At 28.7% G+C, this 9,405-nt stretch overlaps 1 long non-coding RNA gene across 7 annotated transcripts; it reads right to left on the reverse strand.

The window, feature by feature from the left end:
- LOC107631452 lies at positions 609-4,804 on the reverse strand. Of its 7 annotated transcripts, XR_001618574.2 has the most exons (8): positions 4,079-4,793; positions 3,643-3,756; positions 3,361-3,460; positions 2,151-2,431; positions 1,920-2,003; positions 1,194-1,451; positions 1,026-1,100; positions 609-934 (listed from the first exon to the last, which is right to left on the reverse strand). It is a non-coding gene; the product is annotated as an uncharacterized LOC107631452 (long non-coding RNA). The 7 variants fall into 7 exon arrangements; XR_002362156.1 differs by having other exon boundaries at positions 652-1,100; positions 2,151-2,443; positions 4,079-4,804; XR_002362159.1 differs by having other exon boundaries at positions 652-1,100; positions 1,194-1,447; positions 4,079-4,803.

Raw genomic sequence — 9,405 nt, forward strand, 5'->3', positions numbered from 1 at the left:
AAATATATTTCCTTTGACAAAGTGATCCAAACATTTGGTCAAAGATTAATTTATTTAGTCAACCATTAACTTATTATAAAATTACTAATCTACTATCTATTCTCTCTCTTCACTTATGAATTTATCACCATCCCACCATATCACTATTGCAAACAATTTCATCAAACAACCCAATATGGACAATAATCTTCCCCGCCTTGTGACTCATCATCGTTTCTCTCTAATCATCAGTCATTATTGTCGTACTTCGTTGTCACCTTGTCACTACTACATACTTGACTTTTACTAACATTTAAAAAATGTTACGAAATCATATTTAAATGTTACCTATATATATTAGTAACATTTTAACAAATGTTAAATATACCCTATGTTACTAAAGAGTTTTACTAACATTCATTTAAAGATTTAATAACATTTAGTAAAAATGTTACAATAAATCTTCTATAGTAATATTATTAAAAATGTTACAATAGACCTTTCTTAGTAACACTTAAAAAAATGTTACAACAGATATTTTTTGTAATACTTAAAAAATGTTACAATAGATATTTTATGTAACATTTAAAAAATATCACAATAACTCTTTTTAATAACACTTTAAAAAATGTCACAATAGATCTTCTATAGCAATACTCTAATAAATGTTACAATTTATCTTTTTTGCTAACATTGAAAAAATGTTACAAAAGATCTTTCTTGTTAACAATAAAAAAAATTACAATATTCTACACCTACTTTACAAATTAAATCCAAAATATTTAAACACTAAATTGATTCAATAAGTCAATTTTCCTATTTCTTCAATATGCTTACATTGCACAAACTTTTCCTATAGTAAAGATCAGTTCGACTGCATACAAGTATTTACAACAAAATAATAAAATTCATGCTGATATTAACTTGAGGAACTCAAGTGCTCCCTGTTTGTCATCTAACATCACAAGATAACACCAATTAACATACTAATTTTGCAGCCATATCATTCTCTTATATAACTGGACAGCAACAAGAAAATTTCTCACATTTTTAAAGTACTGATATGCTGATAATGGTGCCCTATCCGGGATCAATGTAGAATCAACATGACTCTCTACAACCTTAAAATGAAGAACACATTGTAGACATTAGTAAATACTAAACAAACAATAAGAGAAAAGTGAGTAAATTAAACTAGGATCTATCTAATTCACCTTGGGAACTGAAGATACAAGTGCTTCCAATAACCAAATGCAATAATTTACTGCACCTAAAACATCATGTCCTTACCACCAACATATTCATGTAAGACTGTATCCGTTGTTCATTCTCTGCAGCTTTATGTTTAACAATTTCTGAAAGAATAGCTTTGACATGCTCCTTGTTGAAAGCATATATGAACATTGCACGTAGAATGTATCCAGAAATTCATAGAGCTGATGTTTCTCACCAAGTAATTTAAACCGATCTTCCTGCATACAAAAGTTAATAAATAAATAACCAAAAGTAGTAAATGACATGCTACAAACTGATAGATATATAACAATTTATGTATCTCTACCTAAAAACTTAAGCTTTTAGGAGAGACAGTTTCATGACATGATATTAAATCTTCTATTACCAAACAATATAGAGTTTGATCCTTATTGCTCACATAGCAACTGATAAATCACATAGAAATTCTACTTGAATAATTTAGAAGCAAGGTACAAAAGAAAAGCGTTTATTAGTCACCAAGATTTTTATTTCTATTAGCAAGATCCATACCTTATCTATTTCAGTATTCGACAATTGATTCAATCTGACAATATAAATATTCATAAACAAGGCATCTACCACAGGCTAGAACGAAGAAAACTCCAAAAAGCATTACTAGACTAGAAGGAAATAAACAGAAACTTTTAGCCATTTAAGAGAAACAACACACTTCAGTGGCTCACCTCCAACATACCAGTAAAAGATAGAGGAGATATGTCTGATGCTTTCTGCACTGCTAGGATAGACACAAAAACTATGCTCAATGCCTATGCAAACAGAGATAAAGTGATTAGTTTTAAAATGATAAGAATATTACAATAATCCAAAAACTGGTTCAAACAAATAAATTAAAGTATTAACCATACGATCCATGTACTATCTTAAAGATAAATTCTAGAAGAGGTTCAACTTACGGTGCCAATAACCGTGTGAGGCCTGGAAAACCTATAGAAAGCATCCAATGAATTTTTAACAGAGGTCAAAATTCTTTTTGAATCAAAAGCTGGAGGTTCAGATTCAAAAGATTGTCCAGAGGGCACTTTCACAATATATTTTCTCTTACATTCTTGCCATGTAGGCCCTCCCTCAATGCGTTCACAACGAAATACTAAACTTGATTGCTTAAACCTCAAAAAATTAAATTCTTTTTGGATCTTCTTTTTTGGCCATGAAGCTGCTGTTGGTGCATATGAACCTAGAGTACCAACTGGTGGATGTTAGTAGCAGGACAGCAAAGAACACCTCCAAATAAAAATTATTTCTTATTATAAAATAAAACATAAGAAAGAATCTCCTAAGAAAAAATTTCATAATTATTGTTAAAGGGAACAGCTAGGACCCTGTGAAGAGAGTCAATTACTCAATTAACTGATATCATTATCATAGCTACAATGTCATACTCATACCACAAGTAAACTTAAAAAGAGTATTGCTAAACTGCTAATAATCATTAAATCATGACAACTGAAGATTTATATATTCATAAATGGTTCCATTTTTCTTTTTTCATTCATGTTTATCAAGTTTACTGAAACAAAAAAACATAAACAATTAAGCTAAAGAGAAGTATAGGTATGGGTCTATATGAGATACTAAACATTATTAGTAATTACTGTTGCACTATGGTGTCATAGACAAAAAGGTATAGAACATTATTTCTCAAAGTGTTCCATTTTATTAGTACAAAATGAAGCAACATTAGAAAAATTATAGTAGAATAGTCTCTACTTTAAACACCAAAGAGACTAACGTGAATATTATTATTTTCACAAAGGCCAAATCAAATAATGCAGGACTATGTCAAAATCTGTGATCCTCTCTTCTCTCTTTAATTCTTCCCTAACCATGCCAATCAAAATTACAAAAGGAATGTGATATATATATATATACACGCCACCCGTGTGTAGGTAGTTCCCTCTTTAAATTTACTTATTTTATATATAAGTTTTTTTAATCAAATTATATATATATATATATATATATATATATATATATATATAGTATCATGCATTCTGTGTTTCAATAACATTTAATTAATTAGAGGAAGGAGACAAGAAAATAGGACTGCTAGAAATGAACCACAAGGGGATGTATATTGAACCATTACATTGTATAATTAATTACCTCCCTAAGTAGTAGTAGTAGTAATAATAACTCCACTTTAAGAACTTGAAGATGATGCTTCTTGTCTTGATTCTCTCAAATATTGAAGGAGAGTTTCAGCCTGCAAAGCCAGAAGCAAACATAAGCTTGAATACGAAAGAGGACAGCAAGGAAGAGGGTCATGCAATATTTAAAAACTAAAATAATAATAAACTAAATAGTAATGCGCAAGTTTTCATTTAAAATTGGTGAGTAACTATTACATGCTCACTTCATAATCAAATGATAATCACAGTAGTGTACCTCTATATTCACTGAGACAAATTCACAAACATGTTCTACTCGTAGTTCACCTCAAACAAACTATCCCAAATTTGAAGATCAATCCTTAATCCTTTCTTCCTCACTACTTTCTTCCTGTCACATTAGATGCCAACCCCTTAAACAACTTAATTAAAACCTAAATTCAAAACCTAACTACTAAATAACCAATTAAAAATATAAATCAACTAATAATTATTAAGTGAAGATTAAAGAGGATTGAACACAGTTTCAGAAACAAATTCTAAGAAAGAAAAAACAAAGAGAGAAACAAGTGCAGGAAATTGAATATAAACTATAAGGATCGAAAGATTCGAGAAACTAGGTTGAAGCACGATTCAGATCTCAGTCAAAATCAGCAAGGAATGAGAAATTGAAAACAAAGTGAATAGAATGAACAAAAAGAGAAAATTCTTACCAAAATTGAGATTGAAATCGAGAAGCGAATCAAAATTTCGAGAATGATTCAAATAGCGCTGAAATCGCAAAACCTTGATCGAGAATAAGAATATGAACCGATTGAGGTTAATGATTTGGATAGATAAACTTGATTCAGAAGAGAATGAGAAAGAAATTGATTTGGATAGATAAACTTGATTCAGAAGAGAACGAGAAAGAAATTCGATCTTGATCGTGAAGAAAATAAACTGCAAAGAAGATGCGTTCAAACTTAAAACTTGATTTAGTAACGTTGCCTATTTGGTAACGTTTGTATCTGATGTTTATTTTTTTTAAAAAAAAAAATTATATTTTCTAACATTTATTTTATAAATGTTGTTAAAAGTATAATTTTATTAGTATAACTAACATTTTAAAAAGTGTTACATAAAAAGTGTTAGTAAATGTTAAAATTCTAGTAGTGTGTGTTTCATCATCTCCTACTTTTGTTTCGAGAAAGTTGCAGAGCGAACTTGATTGAAACCAAATTCTCCAAAACCCACTTCTTTTTTCATTTTCTATTCCACCCATAAAATAACCTTGTTTTTCTTTTTTATTGGGTATTTCTCCCTCTATTTTCTTTTTTTCGTCTCTATCTTCGAATTATTCATTGTTTTCTATTGAAATAATGGGTCAAGATCTGTTCTTGATTTCTCTATAGCCTACAATTGTAGAGATCTAATTTCACAATACATCACACTACTCTATGTTGTTGAAATTTATTGTGTTCTATCCTTATTTGACTATTGGATTAGATTTGAAAATCTATTATTTGATTATTGTGAAATCAATTTTTGGGACTTTATTTTGTTATTTTGCTTATTGCTATTTCAAAGTTTTCTGGTTGATTTGATGGTGTTTATTAGATTAATATTTTACTCATTTTGGTTGATGTAATGGAAAATTGGAAATTGGTTATGGTAGTAGTGGAAGCAGAAGTAAGGACAGAGAAAGAATATGTGATGATGTCGGTAAATAAGGGAGGTATGATCGCAAGTAATGATAAAAGAGAATGTGAGTAAATTTATAATTTTATAAGAGAAGATAAGTATAAATTAGTACTTTTATAAAAAAAAAATTTTAATTTTATTTTTAGTATATTAATTTTAAAAAATTTATAAAAAAAGGTGAAAACATGAAAGAAAGCAGAAAATAAATTTTTTAATTTTTTTTATGTTTTATCCAAAACGCAAAAAGCACTAAAATTAAAAAATTTAAATACAAACTAAATAAATCCTAATATTCTTAACTCGATTTTATAATAATTTTCACTCTTTTTGGGAAAAAATAATATGAGTGCGAAAATGTTTGGTAACCAAAGAAAATCAGTCAAAAACAGTCATAACTTGTCTTATTTAGTATTTATTAATTGTTGTAACAATTAATAAATGTTAAATAAGAAAAGTTTTAGGTTTTTTTTTTTTTTTTTTTAACATTAATGAGAAATTGAATTGCTCTAATAGTAGTGGTTTCCACTTTTCAATTTTGTTGCTCCAAGTATCCCGCCACCCACATGGGAGGGAAGTGGCAATTGGTTATACTTACATAATACATGGAATAAGTTGAAGATTTTAAAGCTGAAACGGAAAAGAAAGCATGCGCAGCACTTTTGCTTTGTCAAAAGTTATTGAGATTTCTGGATTGAAATATGAACAGTTCTAGTTTATTGCTTGACAATTTGGTTTTAAGTCTAAACCCTACAAAAGATCGATATTAATTTATGTACCTAAAAATAAAAATTATTTTATTTTTTTATTAATTATTATTAAATAATTAAATAATATTAGATATAATAAATATATAAATATTTTATAAATATTAAATTAAATAAGATAATTTTAAATTATTATCTCTAATTTATTTAATTTGTTTGTTATACTCATGAGAGAAAGGTACTTTAGCACGCAGCACATTAATTAAGGAAGCGAATAATGCAATAATTTGATTGAAAAATTGGACGATGAATCAATTATCATAATAGGTCCTTTTAGAAAAATAACACATTTGTCTTCTTTACCGATATTCATTGTTTGGTCATGAACCGATCCAAATGTGCAGGACAACTCAACATATAAAAGTGATAAGGAACTCAACATATAATAATTTTGCTGAGATGTGCCAATAACTGAGCTAATAGAAATTAAAGATATTTTCGATCTCAAAAATATTATACATACATTAAAATTAGTTAATAAAATTTGTATTTATATTTTGATATGTATTTTATATTAATGACTAATTCTAATAGCTAATTTTAATGTAGATGAAGCGTAATCATCTCGATCCAGCCAAATAACAAACATTATTAAACAAATTCTTGAATAAAAACTTAGAAGTATATATATAATTCATACTTGGATAGAAGCAGCTCAATTCAACTCATTTAAACAAGCGCATCTTGAGTGAATTGGACCCCTTTAGCATGACTTGGCACAGTTGGTGGCAGGGAAATAATTCGCCTCCTCAGACGATTTTAAATAGATCGGATCACCCAAATCCAAGTCCTATAATTCGATCACCGACACGATTTGGGAAGCAAGCCAAAAATTATTTTAATTCCACAAAACAGAGAGAGTGTGTTCTTCAATTTCAAACAAAATAAATGGATATCCCAAAATGATAAATGAATTGCCAAGCTATTTTAATTCTTTTATTTTCTTTTTTATTTTACTATTTTCAGTTTTGGAAAAGCGAATGGAGAATACTCCCAAACTTTCTCGAGCAATTACTATGTTGAAGCTAGTTATGTCTTCTATAAGCTTCCAATTATAACATTTCTACCAACGTGTTCATAGAACCTTAGTAGCTGAGCCACTCAGATTGAGTTCCGTTTAATTGCTAGCTTCTTCATTCTGGTTTTTAAATTCTTCGGGTGAAATTGACATCTGACAACGATTAAGATTACACCTCAACAGCTAATGTATCATTCAATTAAATATTATATTACTTAGAATAGTAATATTATAATATAAATCTCATTCTTTAACTATATTTGTAACTGTTAATTCTTTTTAAAAAATATCTTATACATAAGAATGAGAGATGCTTTTTCTTGCTTCAAAGAAAAAAAATGAGAAATAATACATATACTAATATACAATCAACGTAACGTAATACTCATGATGAATAATATGCAATAACTTTTGTGCCATTGTTGCTTCATCTAGAGAGCCTACAATCTGAGGTTTACAAAGGCAAAATGCCTTCTGGGAAAGGAAGATAATGAAAAATGGAGTTTTGATACGAGCGTTGTTATAAATACACCTTTTTGTTGTATATTTTATATCTACTTTATGAATAAATATAGAGAAAATTTCACTCTTCTCTTTTGAAAGATGTTAAAATGATACTTTTCTCTCCTCTATTTTTAAAATAATTTATTTTTTCTTGAAAATGGATAAAATTAACATAAATAAACACAACAAATTTAAAATGGATTAAAGATGAGGTTTTTTAAAAGTTATAAGGAAAGAGAAGGTATATTTTATAAATAGAGAAAAAAAATATCATTTTAACATCTCTGGAGAGGAGAGTGAAAATATATTGTATATAGATAAATAAATATGAATTACAGAAAGAAATAAATATGTATGAGTTGTTGATCTCTACCATAAAATCAGTATATATTATTATTATTTTTGTTGTTGTTGTTGTTGTTGTTGTTGTTGTTGTTGTTGTTAGATAAAGAATAGGGTTAAGTATGATTTTGGTCCCCAACATAGAGGTCGAAAATCGGAATCGTCCTTAACTTTTTTTTTTGCTACGAAATGGTCCCAAAGTTTCAATTTGTTTTAAAATTGTCCCTCGAATGAAAATACCTTTCTCCCTTCACCCAAAATCAACCACCACCACCACCACCAGAACAGAAGCCTACGCCCAACCAGAACCACCACTACCACCATCAGTATTATCATGTTCATCATCATCTTCATCAGAACTTTTCCCAAAATCAACCAAAATCAACCAGAAGCCCAAGCTGAACAAGAACCCACCACCACTACCACCATTATCATCATGGCCTTATCATCATCATCATCAGAAAATTCAAGCAACATGCACTTTGAACAATAATCAACAAATTCAGCAACAACAATATTTCAAATTCAAATTTCAGCAACAACAATATTCCACAACAAATTTTACAAAAAAAAATCTAAAATTTCACAAAAAATTCAATTTACAGAAGAAGAAGAAGAAGCTGGTGGTGGTGCGGTGCGGCAGGACGGCAGGGCGGCAGAGCGACGAAAAAGAAGAAGCTGGTGGTGGTGCGTATTTATTTTATATTTATTTTATTTTATAATTTTTTTACTGAAGGGTAATTTTGTAATAAAAAAATAAAATTAGTAAAAAGGATGATTTTAAAACAAACTGAAACTTTGGGGACTATTTTGTAGCAAAAAAAAAGTTAGGAACAATTCCGATTTTCGACCTCTACGTTGAGGACCAAAATCATACTTAACTCTAAAGAATACTTTTTAAGAACAATCAAGACATTAAAAATGGCAATATATTCAAGATATTTATGCCACAATTCAATCACTTCATTTTTATTTTTATTTTTGGTATTCACATTATGTATTAGAGTATAATTGAGTTTGTGAAGTAGAATTAAAGTTACAAAGAAAATTCTTAGAATGAGTAGAAGAATTAGATCAGTTCTATACACTTGAAGATTATCAAAATTATAGATTCTATTCTTAACTTTTTTTGGAGAAAAAGTTCCTGTGAATCCTGATCATGTACCAAACAAAAGTGAGGCCAAAATTTAGACATTACAAGAAACATCGTTAAAATCGACGGCAAAATCGACGGCTAGGCCGTCGATAATATTAAAATTCGACGGCAAAATAGACGATAGAGGTGGTCGCTATTAAGCTTGTCGATTTTTTAAAATTCTAATAAAATCGATGGCTTGTCTAGCCGTCGATAATAATTTAATAAAATCGACAGTGTCTCCGTCTATAATATGAGTTTGGGAATTTTATCTTTTTATTAAAATCGAAAACGTCCCGTCGATATTATTATATAAAATCGACACCATTTTCGTCGATATTTGATTCAATAAAATTGACAATATGTGCGTCGATAATATGCTTAATAAAATCGACAACGTTGCCGTCGATATTTGATTCAATAAAATCGACACATTTGCCGTCGATTTAATTATTTAGATACCGACAAATTCTATGTCTATATTTTGGTTTTTAAAAAGCGACAACTTTGCCGTCGATTTTAATAGTTATATGTTTTAATTATTTTTTTATTTAAAAAATAGTAAACAATTAATGCAAATAAACTTTTTTAATG

This window comes from Arachis ipaensis, chromosome B01, assembly GCF_000816755.2.
Source record: "Arachis ipaensis cultivar K30076 chromosome B01, Araip1.1, whole genome shotgun sequence".
Classification (NCBI taxonomy): domain Eukaryota; kingdom Viridiplantae; phylum Streptophyta; class Magnoliopsida; order Fabales; family Fabaceae; genus Arachis; species Arachis ipaensis.